The sequence below is a fragment of the Fukomys damarensis genome, unplaced genomic scaffold (genome assembly GCF_012274545.1).
Source record: "Fukomys damarensis isolate Sample0158 unplaced genomic scaffold, DMR_v1.0_HiC HiC_scaffold_18, whole genome shotgun sequence".
NCBI lineage: Eukaryota > Metazoa > Chordata > Mammalia > Rodentia > Bathyergidae > Fukomys > Fukomys damarensis.
The window spans coordinates 22,226,949-22,247,928 of NW_022900930.1; the positions used below are offsets into that span (position 1 = coordinate 22,226,949).

Here is a 20,980-nt window from a genome sequence, read left to right on the forward strand (position 1 = left end):
AGGCCGTGTGTACCCCTACTTCTGCATGACACTCACTGCCATTAGGTGTGTCTGTGATCCGTGCTTCCCCCAGTCTGATGTACAATGTCATCATATCACTATTTAGCAGGGTCCATGGGAAATGAAAGGCTACTCGCATATAAAAATATGTACAGAAAACAAAGCTAAGAAATCCTTCCCTAGAACATAATACAAGTACAGAATTCTGGTACTACAATAGTTTTGTTATTTATTGTAGCATGTTTGCCACAACTGTTTATTTAGCAATTCCTTTTTCTTTTACAATAAACAGTTTTGGCAACATTGAGATTTTTTGTTTGTTTGTTTTGTTTTTTGGTACCAGGAATCTAAACTCAGGACCTTATGTTTGCAAGGCAGGTGGTGACACCACTGAGCTAAATCCCTGGCCCAGTGAAAAAATTTTTTAAGTGCATACTAAGTGAAAAATTGTTACCACTTTTTTGATTCTCAAGGAAGTTGATGACATATATGTAGTTTGCACAAAATATTTGTAGACATTTGCCATCCCACAGGGAGGGGGCTGTGGTTGTCACTGACAAGAAAACCTGAAAACATATAGACAAAACCTGCTGAAGGGGTGTCAGCATCTATCTTAAATGTTAGTTATTATTTTAAGAATGCAATGCTAAAGAATAATTATTTAATAATGTAAGTAGATGTGAAGGTGAATTTACATATTCCTATGAGGCAATGATGACTTTTTATTTAAACATATTCTAAATGCATTTTTTTTTTTTCGTTTTTAGTAGTGGCTCCCTATCGAAGGGCTGATGTGCTAGCAGGATAAATAGTGCATAGAGAAGTACGGGTCCTCACTGTGCTGCATAGAGACATTCAGCAGTGTCAAAAAATGAGGCTTTCTCCTATAAAAGTAATCACCCTGAAGCTGTGAATGGTGGCACAATCCTGCAACCCCCATACTTAGGAGGCTGAGGCAGGAGAAGCCCATGTTTGAGGCCAGTGTAGGATATACAGCAAATTCAAGACCAGGCTGGATTGCTTATGTACCTTGAAACACAAAAACAAAATGAAATAAAGAAAGGAAGGAAGGAAGGGAGAGAGATGGTGGGGTGGGGAGAAGAAAGAAAGAAAAAGAGAAGGGAAGAAAATACTGTGCATGTGTAAGTTCTACTGTCTGGAAGCCTGCATGCCGATGAGATGAAAGGATTTCTAGCTGTCTTAACAAAGATGTTTCTCTTTAGTCCCCACAAGCAAGTACCGCACAGGCAGTGCAGCTAAGGTAAGGGCTGAGCAGAGGCCCAGTGTCCTGCCTTTGTCTCTTGTTTCCAGTGCATTTTTGATGCTGCATTCACCACGGAGGGCAGTGGCATGCATAACACATGCATAACTGGCTGTGGGTGAAGGACACTGAGCTTCCCCAAGGTGATTTCCAGAGCTTTGCCAACTCATTCAGGACACCTGCAAGTTGGTTTGGTTTGGCTTTTGCCCTTTTCTGTAGATTCTTACCACATATTTTCAGATTAAGGGGCTTTTCCTTTTAAAGAACTATCAGGGAATTGTTTCAGAGGCAGCAAAGCAGAGTTCTTCCTGGTAAGACAGGAAGGGAGGGGATTTTGTGTGTGAGAATTTTAAACTGCCATAAAAAGGTTGTTTGCTTTATTACTTTATCACAAAGAAGGAACAAAACTCACCACAAGCAAAAATAACCACACACATGAACATACAAAACTGCAAAATACTTTTACAGGATTAGTTCTTAATTCCTTTATTTGATTCAGGTCGGTATGTCACAATAGCTATATGCCATTACTGATTAGGATGAGGTCCAAGGCCCCAGAAAAGAGAGGCATTCTTTCTTAGCACAGCCATGAAAATACGCATTAGTTCATGAACCTTCAGGAAATGAACTCTGATCTAGAATAAATTAGCCTAATGGCAGTCCAGGCAGGAAGCTTAAAATAAGCCTAACTGTTGTCTCCTTCCTTTTTAGACTGGTTTTCTCTCCAAGCTGCGATTTGAACTCTCTTATCACTAGGGATCTAGGGCTGAAGCTGGAGGGGGAGTTGTGATGCGACAAAGGCGGGCCGCAGGCAGCTCTGATGGCGTCTGCCCCAGCTCTGCAGGCTAAACCAAATTCTTAAGGCTTTGTGACTTGAAAACTACCCTATTTCCTTCGGCTTTAGTCTTACTTTATTTCTTCACATCTTCACATTTATGATTCTGGGATGTCAAAAACTTCTGCCAGCTACGGAGCAGAGGAGTGAGGTGCTAACTTGCCTGGTGTTGCCTCTGGCCACGCAGATCTCAGCCCAGCTTCACAAGAGTGTGTTCGTGCCATTTCTGCTTTGTTATTTGCACTGGTGGCATCATGCTGTTAACTTCGGTTCATGTCTCTAGTTGCCACTTAAAATGTCTTCACAAATATTACACTGCTTTACTGTATTGAAACAAAAGTCCCCACGTGTGGATATTATATTCCAAGCATTGAGCTATTGATCTTTTCTCCATCGTAGTGAATAAACAATACAATTTCCAAAGCTAGAGGAAATTGGTATGACTTCTTCATGTGTTATTAAAAAACCTTATTATTCAGGCTCCAAAATCTATCAGATTCTTCTAGTGACGTTCATAAGAAGCTCCTTAATAATTATCTTTTAAAAAGGAAAACAAAATTATAAGTTTAGACAAAGAGAAAATGTCAGTAAACCACTACGATTCTCCATGATGCCCTCAAATTACATTGTGAATCTTAAACGTGCTCAAGAGGCCAAGCTCTTAAGCGTGACTCAAATGTGTGACATCTCCATAAGGCTGTGGAAAACAGCAGGTGTTCGAAATGATCTGGAAGAATATTTAGTCTCTGATCATGATGTGGGCTAGAGGTAAACTGTGATATAAAAGTAATATATAACTGAGTGGATAAAAAAATACTAAGATATTCTCCATCTGCCTTGTCCTCTTTTCTCCTTCCTCTTTCCTTTTTTCTAATCTTCCTTCTTTTCCCCCCCTCCTACTGAAAGGCTGTTACTAAGTTGATGGAACATCCTACAACCGATGAAATCTTAGAATGGGGAAATAGAATATGTGTTAGACTGCTTGAGGTAGCCACTGAGGGATGAAGGGATGAGTCTGATTTCGATGAGCAAGATTACTGAGTCTTTTTAGAAAGGATGCTCATGAGATTAAATTACTATTGCAGTTGAGGACGAATAAAAACATCAACCCCTAAGGTCAAGTTCCTCCAAGTTACTTTGTGTAGATAGAGAAAGAGGAAGTCTTGGGCTTGTGAACATGGCAAATAGGCTACATGGGCAAAAAAGTAAGTGGCGGTGCCTAAAGTAGATGAGACAGTGGAGTCTGAGTGCTTGGAGCCTAAGGCTCAAACTGCTGCAGATCTTGGCCACCTTATTGCTGTATGGCTTCATTTAATAGGGGAGGAAAACAGGCTTATATGGCAGAAATAATCTACAAAACTGTGTTTAGCTTCCAGATGTTAAATGCTCTGGTCCAAGGATTTTCATCAAGCATGTATCTGCCTCAGGGACTTTGCGCCTGTTTCTCCCTTTACCCAGACCATACTTCTTCCATATGCGACTTTCTCCCTCATCTCTCACAATTTTGCTTGACTTTCAACTTCTCAGTGAGACCTTCTCTGACCATTGTAGATGAGACTTTCCACCTCAGAGTATGCCGCTGTGGCATAAAGATTATTTTGTGCAACTCCAGACACTGGAAAAGTTCACAAAATAGATTAGCAGTTACTCTTCTACAGGGGAAATTTGCATCTTTAGGGAAAATGTCCGCGTGAGTCTTTCTCCAAGGCAGGAAAAGAAGAATGACTCTAAAAGACTAGAGATTCTTACCAGTGGAGGAGACTGTGACAAAGACATACATAAGAAATCATGCCCTTGTTTTTGATGATTTTCCGGGCAATCTCCCATAGATATCCCTCAACCTCCTTTTGTCTGTGTTGTAGTGATATTTAAAGTCACCTTTCCGAGATTTACTCATTTTTTCTGGATGTCTCCTATGCATAGATAAGGTATTTGTGTTCATAATGTCTGTTTGTTTTTCTCTTGTAAGCCTGTCTTTTGTTACAGGGATTCTCCTCAGCTAATAAATCACAAAAGCAAATGAAAAAAAAAATCACCTTTTCTTCCCCTATTGTCCCTGTTAATAATTATAAATTCCTACTCCTGTTGCTCTCTGATCTTCCCTGCATTTTTCCCTGTAGCATTTGTTGTTAAGACTCTATGTGAAATTATTTCTTATTGCCTTTCTCTATGTAACATCTAAATCCTCCAGTGCAAGCTGCTGCTTCTTTGTTTATTGCTGTTGTCTTTTTGGGAAATAATTAAGTCAAAATCTTCCCCCAAAGCATCAAACGTCTCTATATGAGTAGAAGGTAGAGAAAGTGATTTTGTCATTTAGTGGGCATTGGTATCATATGTGGAATCTTTTCACCGAGTGAAAATAAGAATTGAAATCCAGGCCAGAAAGTACGAGAACATAGGCAAAGCCTGTGATGAGGAGGAAGAGAAAGCTGGAAGGGGCTTCAGCTTAAGGAAACAGCTGAAGCGGCACACTCTCCTGGAGAAAGTCAGACTGGCCTGTTAGCAACGGAATGAAGCAACGGGATTGCTGAGGTAGGTGAGGCTGGCTGATGCTTAACTCAGTTGTGGTTCTGTGAGGTGATTGTGGAATTACTGCTTAAGGGAAAAATCTGGTTCCTGAGGGTTTACTGTTCCTACTTAAGTGCTGATCTCATCATGGGTGCTCTGTCTGTAGCTCTTCTGGAATCCAAACTGACTGTAATTTTATGGCAATGGCTGGACACTTGTAAGTGCCACTCCAGGGGACCTGGGACAGTTGTAAAAGCTGGCGGTTGAATGTCCCTATAAATGTTAAAATAGTTTAGTTACTCTTATCCTGGGGTCCTCGATCTTGAAAGGGAATGAGATGGGTTAGGTAAAATTTAAGGCTCATAAACTTTGCATCACCAATTTCGAGTAGACAAGTTTGAGGCTATTCACCTAGTTACATGCAGAGCTGAAGAGGGACATAACCCAAAGTTGAAAGTAATTAAAGAGACAGATATGAAATAAAGACAGTGATGTCAAGCTTTATTCTGCTTTGAGTTATCCAGTGTGCCTCACTGGCCCAAAGGAAAAGTCAGTGCTTTTTAACAAAAACGTCTTTTAGGTCCCTGGCTGTCTTGCATGCTAAACCAGAATGTGACGCTCTTGAGAAGCAGTTGGCTGCGGGGTAGTGCACACATTTCCTCTGAAAGTTCAGTAACTTAGGCTAAGAGAAAGACTTATTAATGTGCATATATGTGTAAAAGCCACATGGAATATGAAACTCAAAGAGGGCTCAAACGATTGAGGCTTAAGAATCCTCTTCTTGGTGGAGAGTGAAATGGGAGGATAAGGACAGTTTAGGAGGACTTTGAGGAGAGAGATGAGCCCATGGACAATGGATCAGGGAAAGTTCCTGGGGATTCAACTTTCAGCCAGGTGTAGGGTCAGTTGGATGCCTGCAGTCCCAGCACTCAGAAGGTTGAGGCCAGAGGATGACTGTGAGTTCCAGACCAGCCTGGGCTGCATAGTGAGTTCCTGAACTTACTGAACTACGTAGCCTGAACTACACGTGAAACCCTGTCTCAACCTTTTATATACTGAAGCAGTCATTTTATGGTTAATTTTTATAATTTGGAGTCAAGTGACAACTGAAGTTAGCCCCATGTTCACCTAGAAAACTGGGAATTACATTTCTTTGGTGATTACATTTCAAACAAGAGGCTCATAGGTCAGAGAGCAACATCTTGAATTGTGAAGAGGCTTTATTTATCAATTAAAAAGATTTAAATACACGGGAAAAGTACAGAGAAAGCATTTCTGAAAGAAAAAGGAAAAGGGAGAAAAGTCTCTTTGCCTATTTTCCACATGGAAAACTGAGCTCCTGTTTATAATTTTTATTTGCCTTCACATACCCCAGCATCTATAACTACGTGTTTGGCACATACTCACTAAATATTTTTGGAGTAGATGAATAATGATGGATACCAGTGTGGTTGTGTGAATGCCTAAGCTGTAGTTTCAAACACCATTTACAAACTCTGTATCATGTAAAAATAGTTCCACAGGATATGGATAGGTGCTTTTTTAAAAACTTATTTGACATCTATTCACTCTGTCAATTTTTCTTTTATTCTTGTTTTAAATGATTGGCATACATGTATATGCACTAAAAGTAACCTTTTTTCCCCCTTTTTTCTTTATTGGTACATTTTAGGTACACGATACAGTTGCATTCATCATGGGGATCTTGTACCTTTACATGACAGGTCTTGGTTCTCATTTTTCCCCCATTGCCCTGCCCTCCCTTCATCCCCTCCACCCCTCCCTATTACAGAGACTCTGTTTCCATTTTTTCCTTTTCTATTATTTTTTTCTTTCCCCTTCTTTCCTTTCCCCGACACCTCCCATTTCTCCTATACCTTTATATATTTTCTTTCTATTACACAATATCAATTATACATTTTGATTCTTACTCTTTTAGTTTATCGCACCAGAGAAACTATTTGGTATTCACACATGTGTGTCGTATTTATTTCACTTAAGACAATCAGCAACACAATAGCATCGCTTAAGCACAGCTTAGAAAAATGACAATTTATGGTAGTTATTAATCTATCACCTTTAAGTGTGTGAATTACAATACAGGCTAGAGCTCAGAACAATGGCCTTCGTGACCCCTGTGCCTCTGCAGTATGAATCCAGGTACCAGCCCAGTCAGGGGGCGAGAGGCGCCTTGGGTAGCCGTGGGGGGTGCTGCAGGCGCCTGCGCAGCTGCGTCTCTTACTGTTCCTCTGCTGAGGCTGGGAAGGGTGGGGCTGGGGACCCAGGCAAGCTCCACCGGTCCTCTGCCGAGGCCCCAGAGAGACAGGCTTCTGAATTTCAGAAGCACAACCACGTAACCACCACCTCAGTCATGATGTAGAACATTTCCTTCCCCTCAAAGACTGCTCACCCCCAAAACTTGGTAGTTATCTCCCACTTCCAAATTGGCATCCACTTACTGGCTTTCTGTTTTCCCAGGTTTTCCTATTCACGATGCCACATGAAAGGAATTACACAACATGTAGCCTATTTAATCTGACTTTCTTTCCTTAATGTTTATGCTGTCCGTCCATGTCATTGAATGTTTCAATGGTTTATGTTTTTATTGCTGAGTAGCACTCTACTGTATAGATATATCACAATTTCTACATCCATTCACCCGTTGAAGGTCATTTTTGAATTGTTTCTAATTTGGGGTAATGATCAATAAAATGTTTTAATTTTTTTTTTTTTTTTTTAAGAAATAGTCTGGTTATGTTGCTTAGGCTGGCCTCACGATTCTCCTGCCTCTGGAGACTACGGGCATGTGCCACTGGACTTACCTCATTTTAAGCATTTGTATTCCTTTTTGGTTACGCATAAATTTTCATTTCATTTGGCTAGGTGTCTGAGAGGGAGATTGCTGCATTCATGGTTGGGCTTATGTTCTGGACTGAAGACACATGAAGGTGGCCACCTGTAGCCGGGAAAGGACCCTCACCCTGGAAACCACACCTTCGCCCTTTAATGTCCAGCTTCCAGAGTCAGAAATCAATCTCTGTTCTGTTCTTTAAGCTACACAGTCTATAGTATTTTGTTACAGCAGTTCCAAGTGACTAAGATAATAGAGATTTTGGTTTTGGTTTGTTTTGAGAGAGGATCTCACTATGTAGTTCAGGCTGGCCTTGAATTCATTATATAGCCCAGGCTTATCTTGAGCTCATGGGGATCCTCCTGCCTCAGCCTCCCAAGGGCTGAGATTACAGGCATGCACTATTACACCGAGCTTAACAGAGTTTTAATTTTATCTAAAATGACTTCCAAACATTTTTCCAAAGTTCTGGCCCTATTCTGCACTCAACGCACAGTGTCTGAAAGTACTCATTAACACTCAGCACTGCCAATTTCTTTTTTTTTCAATGTGAGCTGTTCTAATAGGTGTGTTGTGTTTTTAATTTGCACCTCCTTAATTACTGATGATGTTGATCTTTTTATGTTTAATAGAGCTTTAAAGCAATTTAAGTGGATTTCTTTATTGCTGGACTTCCAAAAACTTCACCATATTAATGCACAGTGTGAATCCCTTGATAGGTAGGTAGCTGGGAGCGCTTTTGCCAAGGTCAAGCAAAGTTTACAAGGCTAGAATTCTACTGAGGACATTTCAGCAAATACTGACCTACATACCGAAGAGATCCAGAATGTGCTACCACAAAATATGCCACGTTGGCATGATTATTTGGAGTTGAAAACAATTAAGAATCAGTAAATGCAGGAAAAGTTCTCTACTCTTTTTCTGCCTGAAATCAAGGCACAAAATCCTCTTTTTGATGGTAATTTCTGATCCCATATCAGGCAAACAACAGCAACTCAGCCATAGATAGTCAAAAGTCAGCATTGCAATTAGTTTTTGTAAACAAGCCTTACTAAAATAACCTTTACCTGGACATGATGGTGCACACCTAAGTTGTCAGTATTTGGTAGACTGAGGCAGGAAGATCCCACGACTTCAAGGCCAGCCTGAACTGCGCAGTGAGTTCAAGGTCAGCCTCAGCTACAGAAAGAGACTTTGTCTCAAAAAACAAAATAACACAAAAGTAAACCACAAAAAGGTAAAATAACTACATAATGTAACATGAGTTTTAGCTGGGCATGGTGGCAGATGCCTGTAATCTCAGCACTTGGGAAGTTGAGGCAGGAGGATTACCATGAGTTCAAGACCAGCCTGAGCTATATAGCAAGGTTGTGTCTCAATGCCCCCCAAACAACAACAACAACAACAAAAGAAGCTAAAATAACCTTTATCTTTTATTGCTTTTCCTCATATACTTCCTAGCTTTTCCCCATAGTCAATTGTCCCTTGAAGCCAAATCTCCTTTTGTTAAACTGTGTGTAAGTCCCCAACCATTTTTGTTTTCATTTCTTTTCTGTGAACTATCATGCCTAGAATAATAGTAATAAGATTTATATTGTTTTTAATTGATCGGTGTCAGTTACATGCAAGATGGAGGAGACTTCCTCCTGCCTAACAGGATGGAGTGTACACTCTTCTGTTCCCAATCAACTCACCTGGTATTACCTCCTTTTTGTGCCTCTTCATGACAGAAACGTCGTTTTTGGACTATGAACTCTGCTTTGCCCAAGCTTCTGCTAGTGCCATTCCACCTGCTTGGAGTCCTTTCCTTTCCCTGGTCTCCCTTCAGTGTCTAGAGTCTAGCTCACATTTCTTCTGACCCACAGTGATCTCTGTCTGGCCTTCTTGGTGATTAGGCCACTCGTAGGGATTTGTGATCACACTCTACCTAGCTTTTTTCTGCAGTTTCCCAATAGAGCTCTGCTCTTACTTTTTTTCTTCTTCTAATGATTAGTGGAAGTTCCTTTTATTCAAGACTTTTTATAAAATCCTGATGCACTGATCTTTGTGCACAGCTACTGCTTACACATACTTGTTGGTAGGCATTGATTTCAGCTCTTTCTGTTTGGCCAGGAACCAAGAACAAATGTCAAGAGCAGAACTTCATCTGTGGTTCCTGGCTAAATGGGGAGCAGAAATCTAATTGAATATATGGAGCTCAAAGCTGGGGCTCCTGGAACTTGTAGATGAAACCGGAAGTTTCTGGCCAAGCCTACCAATAAACCCCCAAACCACTTCACAGCATTGTTTAAGAATCAAGGAATTAGAAATTAGATCATGCAATCCAAGATTGTCTCTAAATTGGATCTGCCCAAAATGGAGCCTGGGGCTTTCAGATTTCTGTGCTCTCCCTCCTCCTTTTGGTTCTCTCTCCTCCCTCAGCAAACTTCCCATGCCTAGCTCCTTAACCAGCGGGAACAGCTGGGTCAGGCAAAGGGGAGGTCAGGAGCACTCTGGCGTTCCCAGGTGACTGTCAAGGGTAGTAACAGCTGCTGTCCCAGGTCTTAGTCTTTCTGGAGCACCACAGCCCTGTGGCAGCATCAGGCTGAGTGGAACAAACAAGACTGTGTCCTGTTTTACAGTGACCAGGTCCTGAAGCTTCTGTTCCTTTGTCCTTTCAAAAAGTACAGATTGAGCTGGGCAGTGTGGCACAGGCCTGTAGTCCCAGCTACCGAGGAGGATGGGCAAGAAGACCATGGGTTTAAGACAAGATCAGCCTGGGCAAGTTATAAACACTCTGTATCCAAAGAACAGACAGACAAACAAATAAGCACATGGTGGGAGCAGAGAGAGAGAGAGAGAGAGAGAGAGAGAGAGAGAGAGAGAGAGAGAGGGAGGAGAAGAGAGGAAGAGAAGAGAGGAGAAGAAGGAATAGAAAGGGAAGGGCAAGGAAGCAAGAGAAGGGGGGCTGGGCTGGAGACCACATACAGTCCCTAAGGCTATACCAGCATGGCCCACTCTGTTCACCTGGGCCCCATCTCCTGTTTCCGTCATGTCCCAATACTTCCATCAAAATATCATCTCATCTGTGGATTACTCCATTTATTTCTTTCCAGCCTTTCTGATCCAATCACTTCCCCAAAACCCATCAACAACCAGGCCTTCAACACAAGAAGCCTTCTGAGGAACATGTCATAGCCAAATCATAACAACGATGATCCTGCTTTCCAGTGACGTTTCATTCTGAGTTTCCTGGTAGCCATAAATTTTAGGGAAGCACTTTCAACCATCCAGAACAGGTTACAAATATCAAAGGAAAAAAAAAAGTGCTTTCTTTTTCTGCAACTGAATTTGGTCAGTTCCATTTTCATTCACACGATAACTAAAAACCTTCATGTTAAAATCAGGAACAAGACAAGGATGCCCACTATCGCCACTTCTCTTCAATATAGTTCTGGAAACATTAGCCACAGCAATTAGACAAGAGAAAGAAATTAAAGCAATAAAGATAGGAAAGGAAGAAGTTAAACTATCATTATTTGCTGATGATATGATACTCTACATTGAAGATCCAAAAAACTCCACCAAAAAACTTCTAGACTTAATTGACAGATTCAGTAGAGTATCTGGATACAAGGTGAATACCCAAAAATCAATAGCCTTTCTATACACAAATAACAGACAGACAGAAAGAGAAATAAGGGAAAAAATTCCTTTTACAATAGCATCCAAAAAAATGAAGTATCTAGGAATCAATCTATGAATGTGGTGTTCCATTTTCATTCACACGATAACAGATTAGAAGTTAAACTCAGTGTCATTTGGATAGACTGAATTTTATGGTTCTCTTCCTCCCTTCTCTGTTTTTTAGGTGGTAGGTAAGCGCTTCAGCTCGGGGGGTGGGGGGCTCACTTAGTGCCTGTCAGTAAAGAGAGAGCTGAATTACTGCCAATCTACTGCCCATCTCTGTGTTCTGCTGGTGTCCTGGGGGGTGGGTAGGGGGATTTGTCATGATGCTATTGATGCTTAACTGATAGACTCTTTGACTTGCTTGGGCTTCTAAAATCCCAGGAGGAGCCTACGAATGTTTTCAAATGGTCATTTGTTCATGAAGTTTGCAAAACAAGATATTTAGTGAGTTAAGACTGCTGACTCTTTCTGCTCTGACTTTCACTGTGTTTCTGTTTTCTGTGTTGGTGCTGGGAGTGGCCCCAAGTGAGTGTTTTGTATTTAGTTTAATGGAGTTTGTGTTGGAGATATATTTAGTTTGGGTTAAATGGGATATATTTATGTGGTTTCGTGATAATTTCACATGCAGTTGAGTTATGAATAACCATTCTGAGGAGGAATGACTTCCAGGAATCCTCCCCAAAGCCACACATCGCATTTACCCAGGGTCAAGACATAAAATATGCAGAGTCAGAGAGCACGTGACGATTTGCACCAGCATTAGAATGTGGGGGAATGGAAGAAAAGCAGTGTTTTGGCTTTGTTTTTGTTTTGTGAGAAAAGGACTTGCTATGTAGTTGAGGCTCACACTGATCCTCCTGCCTCAGCCTCCCAAGGGCTGAGATTAGAGAAGTGCACTATTACTTCTCGAAAAGCAGGGTTTTAAATGTGCACAGCCACACGCCAGGCTATGAAAAGCTCTTCTATTCATCAAAATAAGTACTGTAGAGGATTTGATGCTCAATGAAGACTGTTCAAAGTGTAGTTCTTCTCACTTAAAAATGACCTTGGTAATGCAGAATATATAAGTTCATCTCATTAATTTCTGAGTTTCTAGAACCTCTATGTTTATTAGACACAATCTGTAATAGTACTATAAATAGTGTCTATAACACATTCTGTGTGAAAGAAAGACCACAGACATTTCATTAAACATGAAAACAATCCCAATGTTTATGTGACTACTGATAACAAACTCGTAAAACTGAGAGAAATTTTTCTGGACTTTGCAATAATAAAAAAATTTTGACCAATTATCTAGAGAAATTACATTATATTTCTGTTCTCTCCACTAAATAATAATATTTTAATATAGATAACTAATACATGCATGGAAAAATATGAAAGAAGTGTTTTAAACATTTAACTAATGAAACTGTCTTAAAATTTGGACTTATTGATTTTTGTGGTTTTTGACAATTTTTTTTTTCCTTTGGTACTGGGGATTGAACTCTGGTTCTTGCGCTTGCAAGGCAGGGTTTTTGCCAATTTTAGAAAATGTATAGCTTGTTATATTTTTCCCATTTTAAATATTAACATTCATACTGAATTTTTAAAAAATAATTTTATTGGTACATTTAAGGTATACAATATAATGACATTCATCATTGGAAATTTGCACTTTTACATAATCCATCTTGGTTCTTATTAAGGAATAAATATTGAATTTTATATTTATAATCTTACATTTGTTTTCTTAAAGCAGGCACTCCAAATTATATTCTAAATTCTAAATTCTAAATTCAGTTCTGTCTGTCTCTTCTTTAATTTGTCCAAATCTATTTGGAATTTCTGTTAGTTCTTCCTCTACTTTCCCATACAAGGACTTGAGCTGGGAAAAGGCTGGACTGGTTTCTTATCTATGCTCTTTTCAAGAAGAAAGTTCATGCCAGGCTTTGGTCTCTCAATGCTTAAAATATGAGTGAGTTTCAATATGCGCTGAGGCAGTGATACTTAGAAAAGGATTTTTTTTTTAAAGACAAGGTTTTCCTATGTAATTCAGGCTCATTTTGAACACACTATGTAGCCCAGGCTGATCTTGAACTTGTGGTGATTCCTCTGCCTCAGCCTCCCCAGTGCCAGGGTCACAGGTGTGCACCACCATGCCTGGATAAAAAGGAATTCTTCCTTACTCGTTGTTTCAGAATGAGGGGGCAGTAAGTAGGTATCAAGATAAAAGAGGAGATATAGGCTGTGGTTCTTAGACAGTGAAGAAGCAGGTTAAGAAAACATTTATCCTGGGTTTCAGAAAAAGAGAGTTAATATTTCCTTTTTATTTTTAAATAATCCATTTATCCATGACAAAGAAATATTGACAATCTGTTCATCTGAGAATTGAGAATAACAGAAGTTAGTTTTATTTAACATTTTCAGAAATAACCAAGGAACAGGATTGTTGGTAAAGGATTCAAGACTACAGTATAATCAAAATCTTACTGGGATCAAAGGATGATGTTAACCCGTACCAAGGCTTTTCAAAATCCTGCGAGTTGGCAAAATGATGCCAGATTACCTTAGCCCCTGCTGCTACAAGGTTAGGTGAGTGAGGAAGAGGCCAAGGATCTCAGCCCTTGCCTCTAATGTAACTTTCCCTGTGTTTTTTGCTACACTCTCATGACAAGCATTGGAAGGAATCAAGGCTGGATTAACGGGAGGACGAAGGAGACTGAAGAGGATAATAGCACTGCCCCACATAGACTTCTTACTCTTGAGGTGCTGCCAAATTGCTCCCAAGACTTTAGGAGTGTGGTAGTTAACTGATCATGTCAACTTGAGTAGGAAATGCCCAATTGAATTGTTTCAGCATAGGTGTGGGAATGGAAGATTCACCATCTGGAGGATTGTCACCAAAATGGCATAAAAAGGAAACGAAGTAGGAAAGTTTACTTCTGTTTCTCCAGATAAGCTCTAGTCCTCACCTTCACTTTGGACATTGTCTCCTGGCTTCTAGCGTACTCTTCAGCCTTCCAGACCCTTTCAGCCTCCTGATACAGACTTGCGTGGGGCATCACAGTGAGCTCCAGGCCTTCGACTGCATCCTTCGGATCTCCGGTGCACAGACAGAGTTTTCCACGCGTCCACACCTGATAGTGGGTGGCCATTGGGAGCCAATCTTGGAAATTGTGTATCTTCTATTACATCTGTTTCTCTAGTGAGCACTGACTGACACAGATTTTGGTACCCAGAGTGGCTCTAGAGAAACAGAATTATGAAGAGGAGAGATTATTTAATGGCTTCTTTAGTGTTTCCTATAATTTGATGAACCTAAAGATGCCATGTTTCCTCCTTCTAATACTGTGAGGAATACTGTGAGTCCTTGGTGTGAACTGTTTAAAGTAATACTAAATGTAGATCCATTTGATTATCCAAATTCACCACTTATGAGATGTAAGGAATTTAGGGACTCCATACATGAAAATTTTGAATATTTTTGGCAAAGTAGGAAATATAATAATGCCATCTGGTTGGTCTTAGCATCTCTGGACAAACTGTTGAAGGAAAACAATGAGTTCAAAACATCTATAAGAAATGTAAAGTCTTCTCACTGTGTGGACAAGTTAATAAAGAAAAATAAGGAGTTCAAAGGTTCAGCCAGGCATGGTGGCTTGTGCCAGTAATCTCAGCATTCAGGAGGCTGAGGCAGGAGGATTGCCACAAATATAATCCAGCCTAGATGAACTTGTCCTTACATCTGAAGACTATGGTTGAAAGATATGCATCTGCTTGTCAAGTTGACAAGGGGTGGATTATGATAATTAATTGATTGTGTCAACTTGGGTAAGAAACACTCAACTAAACTGGCTCAGCATAGTTCTGGGTGTGGAAGACCCACGCTAGGGAGGGTCATCGCCAGAATGGTATAAAAGGGAAACAAGGCAGGAAGGATTGCTTCTGTTCCTTCAGAGAAGTCCCAGTTTTCACCTTCACCTTGGCTTATAGTGAGCTCCAGGCCTTCACCTGGACAGCGCACAGACTTTGGATACCCAGTGCACAGACAGACCTTTTGCACTCCTGCACACCTGACTCTGCGGGCGGCTATCGATATTTGTATTTCTTGTATTAAATCTGTTTCTCTAGGAAGCACTGACCAATACAGGGAGCAAGGAAAGACATTAGTGTGACCAAATGGATAAAGGTTCTTCAAATTGAGATAGATATTTTTCAATTCATAGTAATATCTTTATATCTGGAAAGATAAAAGCTTCTAGATCATGAAAGAGATAAAGGGAATCAGTAATCATACCTGGGAATCCTAAAATATTGGAAGATCACAGGCAAAATCTTAGTGCTCAAAAAAATAGCTTTAGAATCAATGAACTACTATTATTTAGAAATAATGTATTACTTTACATAGTAGATATTTGATGTGGGGAATTTGGGTGTGTGCACAGTGTGGGGTAAGAAAGAGTTGTGTATATAAGTAAATAAGCAACCTATACATGCATTTTTTTTTTTTTTTTTTTTTTTTTGCTACTCCTCAGGATTCTTCAGATGCCTCATAGGAATAGGAATTTCAAAGTGATGCTGAAGTCTTACATTTCTCAGGTGGACAATCGTATGATTATGGGGAAAACACCAGCCCCCCTATTCAGAGAAGTGAAAGCCTGTCTTTTAGCTATCACTTTTAGGTTTTGAATCTTAAGTGGATGGTATTGGGGCCCACTGTGGACCAAGACCTTTCTATCAAACTTGTAAAGGTACTTTTATCAACAACTGCCACAAGGGGAAGAAATGAGAACGAAGACCTGTCATGTAGAGGTACAAGATCCCAGTAATGAATGGAACTGTACTGTACCCCTAGAATGTACCAATAAACTCAATAAAAAGAAAAAAAAAACAGTTGACAGCTATGTACACAGTCATTGTTGTCACCACTTTTAGTACTTTGGAGGCTGCCCTGCTTAGCCACATACTACACAAAAGGATTTTTTTGAAGTCAACCTCTAGCAAGGGCTTAGCAGTAATTCTGGGAGATTCCATTTGTTCTGTTTGCAGGCCTTGTGCAATTTTAGAACACTGCGTTCCCTTTCTTGTAACTGTACACCAGCTACCCGCCATATAGCAATGGACGGACTTCCCACTCCTTGCCATGGTTTCCCCCAGCCCATATTTTTTGTGAACAGCACTGAACTCTGTAGTTGGGGTGGTACAGAGGAAGGGGGATGGGCCTTGTTGTGTAGTTCAGGGTGGCCTTGAGCTCACTATGTAGCCCAGGTTGGCCTGAACATGGGCTTTAGAGGTGGCCAGACAAAGCTGAACTCAAGTGCTCTTTCTATCATTTGGTATGTGCTTACTTAATCTGACACTAAGTTTTTTTTTTTCTTCTGTAAAATGGAAATAATATTATAGTCTTTGTAGGGTCATTGTGAGGTTTGACTAAGACAATGTGTGTAAAGAATTCAGCATAATGCCTGCCAATATTAAATACTCTAACAAATGAAGTAATTATTTTAATAAGGGCAGTAAGGGAATATGCTTCTCTTTCCTGTGATCTCCAACACAAAATGCTGCATCTTGTTCATGGACTTCATGGACACACACAAAAATGTTTCACTGGAGAATATACTTGATAGTAATAACTATCTAAAATTTCCTGTGGCTTGGCAAAGGGCTATCTTTGTGACCAGTTGGTCATTCTTTGATTCAATGATGCTTTTATAACATCTCTGGAGACAGACAAGGGAAACTTCACTGCTTTGCTGACTATAAAGAAGCAAATATGTGAGGTTAAGAGACATGGATATTGTCTTAATAATGATATGAACACTGACAAGAATATAAAACACCTTCTGTGGCTTTGCAGCTTATTCGGGGCATGACTAATCTGTGGGTGTGGCCACAGATTATATATATGTTGTTGATATGCCCAGTTATATATGGTGAGTATTCATCATATGATATGGAGGAAGGAGAACAAATTTTAGAGTTACATTTGGCCTGGACTGAAGTTCTCAGCTCAACTACTCATCATTTACCTTGAATGAGCTTCTTAATCTTGGTGAGATGCCTTGTTTTAAAAAGAAGACAATAATGTCTTAGAGACTTATTGTTACTATGATTAAGTAAAAAGTCATGCTGCCCTTTGCACAGTATAAATCGTATTTTACATACCATTACTTACAAATAAGCTAGATTTGCATAGGAGGTGAAAAGGTCCAGAGCAAGCCAGTTCATTATATAAAGTGAGCAGGTTTCTAAACAGAAAACCTGAATGAATACGCCTTTGTATCACTAGGAGCTATTCACAGAAGGAAAAGACATCTAGAATTTGTTACTAAGTGAAATCCTGATCAGGGCCTAGACCCTTAGCAAATCTGGCGCTGGCTTTCCACAGTTGCCTGAAGGTACGGTGCAATGTGACATCTATCATGGAGGAGAGAACACTTTTACCTTTCATAAGGTCCTCCTGCCTTTGGGAGACTCCTTTGGGTGAATGAGCGCTGGAAACAGGAATGGTCATAACACCACCATGCTGGACATGAGCTGGGCAGGCCTAGCTTTGTCCATCTGTGCTATGCTCTTAGGGGTGGGGCCATCTCCCATCTCCATAGTGCTGCTTCTAACTAACAGCAAGAGAGCAAATGCAACCTTGTGGAAGGGGTCAAATCCACAGCGTGAATGACACTGTGGTCAAAGGGTCAGTTATTCACCAGAGAGCTCTTCCTCCCTTCTATGTGGCTGGGAAGTGGTTGCTAAGTCAGGGAGGATGTTGTCCAGAAATGCTCGCATCTGTTTGTGAGCCTTCTGACTTACTTCCGGTTATTGCAACATGGGCAGAAGCCATGAACAACACTCCTAGACCTGTCCATAAAAAAATTCTTCTCAAATATTTAACTTTCACTGTCTTGTCTCTCGGGCAGTCAGACTTTAGGATGGCATCACATCTCTCAACTGAGTATCCTAGTTTAGAGTGGAGTTGTGTGTGTGTGTGTGTGTGTGTGTGTGTGTGTGTGTGTGCGTGCATGCCAATCTGACACTGCCTGAATGGAAAGCAAATTTCAATAATATTTTGTCATTGGAATTTGGGGCTTTATGTGTGATAGCAGCTAATCATATCTTAATTTAAGATATTTTGTTATTGGCTTTTTCTAGCATATCAGTCCAGGTATGCTAGAGATTTGGCTATGTAGTGACAAGATAATTGAGTGTGTCTGGTAAGTGACTATATTAAGACTAAGAAATCTTAGGCCAACATGCAGTACATATTTAAATATGTAGATTGTATGGACAAAAAGAAAGCCCAATATTTAAAAGTTAAATTGAGCTGGGCATGGTGGCGCATGCCTGTAATCCCAGCACTCGGGAGGCTGAGGCAGGAGGATCGCTGTGAGTTCGAGACCAGCCTGGGCTACACAGTGAGTTCCAGAGCAATCTGAACTGCATAGAGAGACGCTGTCTCAAAAAAACCAAAAATTAAAAAAATAAAATAAAAGTTAAGTTGGATCCTTAAATATTGATTTTTAATGCAGAATAAACTAGGCCCCAGGAGGACCATCCATTTAATATATAGAGTTTTAAAGGTTCTTTCTTGGTACTTCTTTATCTAAATGTCCATCTTCAGATTTAACGCTAACTAATTATTTTATGATGAATTAAATTTAATTGGAGAAGAAAATGAAAGATTTTCTACTTTCAGCTTAGTTTGTACAAAATTATTTAGATATATTATGCAGAGATATAGTCCAAAATATAATCCAAAAAAATATAGTCCAAAGAAGAATCTTTTGGATTCCTGAAGTTTTGTTTTGGGAACAGGCTGGCCTTGAACTCATGTTGATCTTCCTGCCTCAGTCTCCCACGTGCTGGGCTCACAGGCGTGCGCCATCTTACCTGGTTGATTCCTGAATGTCTCCAACAATATCTATAGACATTAAACTCGTTAGACAATATAACAAAATTGATCATGTTTGGTTTTTCACTTTAACCCTTTCACATAGAAGGAGGATCTCTGGAGGAGGATTGCTTATTTTCAGTTCAGTAACTTTGGTGGGGATTATTCGCTTTTCCTTTTCTTTTATCACTCTGCCCCCTAGACTGCTTGAGAAGTTTGCCAAGTTCCTCACATTTAGCCACATAAGGCAGAACTCCCCAGAAGCATGCACTTCCCCACAACAATCACTTCAGTCAGTCACTGGGAAGTCCTGTCCACTCCCAGCAGGAGAGAGAGAGGAGAGGGGGGGAGGTGGTGGTATGGGAGAGATTATGACATAAAAAATACACACAAATGAAGCAACAGAGAAAGCTTTTCTCAGGATGGCACAGAAATCTCCAATGTCCCTAATAAGCTTCTTTCATGTCTGTCCACCACAGGGACTGCTCCTGCTCCTACCAGAGCTCAGTGATGGTCTCCTTGCACTTGGGCAACACAGTAAAGGGGCATGTGACTTTTACAGCGCCCCCTGGGCACTCAGATTCTGTCCACTTTTTCTTTTAGGCAGCATCATTTTTATTGCATTCTATGGATTGTAAGTCACAAACTTTCCTAATTCAAGGAAAAGAGAATTTAGGTCTAATTTTCTTGGGGTAGGGGCAGAGTTCTAGAAAAGCATGGAAGATACTATTGTAATCTTTTCCATCTTTGGAGAGTATGACCTGCCACACCTGAATCTGTTTTTTCTGGGCTTGTTAAGAGGATTTCTATACTGCAAAATTTGAAGACAGAGGTATCCTGTGCTATGGACTTTGTAAATGAAGTACTCTGGGAGTCCAGAGTTGAAAGAAACCTTTTCTCACTGGGATAAATCTGACCACATTATCAATATCCCTGGAAAAATGTGGCAGATAAGAGGGAATATGAAGAAAAGGCTATTGAATTTTGATACAAGGCGGTAGGGGAATGTGACCACATAGCATCTCTTGGAGGTCTCAATTTTATTTGTGTCATGTATACAAAGGAAGCACTCTTTTGCTCTTCTGGTATATTTAGGTATAAAGTTTTTTGATATCTTTTGAATTCTCATGATTATGCTATCACATCTTCACACATTTTTTTTTTTTTAGTAGGGGAATGTGCACATAGCATCTCTTGGAGGTCTCAATTTTATTTGTGTCATGTATACAAAGGAAGCACTCTTTTGCTCTTCTGGTATATTTAGGTATAAAGTTTTTTGATATCTTTTGAATTCTCATGATTATGCTATCACATCTTCACACATTTTTTTTTTTTTGTACTGGAGATTGAACTTGGGACCTTGCACTTGCAAAGCAGGTGGCAGAACCACTGAGCTAAATCCCCAGCTCTTCACACATTTCAGTTTGACTTCTCCCTCTTTGATTTTCCGATGGTCTTATTCAATATTTAGAGAAAATACACCACTTTGACTCTTTTCCCCTGGTTGTCTCCTCCACTCAGACTTAATATCTTCTTATCCTATAAAACTACACGTAATACAGAATTGCACTATTTTTATTTTTACTCGGTGAAGTTTGACCTAAGATATTTCCTCCAACCTTCTGTGTCCAGTGGGGCTTTTAGAAGGTGATTCTCTCATGGAATGCTTACCTCATCAGTGCATTAATCCATAGCTGGGTTCATAGCTGTTAGGAAATGGGAAGTAGGTCACTGGGGGCATTGATGAGTGTATCCTGTCCCCAGTCCCTTCCCCTTTTTCTCTGTTCTTTGCTTTTCAGACATGATGAGTTGAGCAGCTTTCCTCTGCCATGATGTTGTTGCCTTGGAACCAGATGCCCATGGCTCTAATTATCTGAACTATGAGCCAAAATGAAGCTGTTGGGGCTGGGGATTTAGCTCAGTGGTTCTGCGGCCGACTTCACAAGCAGAAGGTTCTAAGTTCGATCCCTGGTACCAAAAAAAAAA

At 40.2% G+C, this 20,980-nt stretch overlaps 1 long non-coding RNA gene across 1 annotated transcript in view; it reads left to right on the forward strand.

The window, feature by feature from the left end:
• Positions 1 to 4,565: 4,565 nt before the first annotated feature.
• The window catches only part of LOC104874080, a 34,925-nt gene continuing 18,510 nt past the window's right edge, over positions 4,566 to 20,980 (forward strand). Inside the window, exon 1 of the long non-coding RNA XR_783654.3 lies at positions 4,566 to 4,628. This is a non-coding gene — a long non-coding RNA (uncharacterized LOC104874080). The remainder of the gene's footprint in view (positions 4,629 to 20,980) is intronic.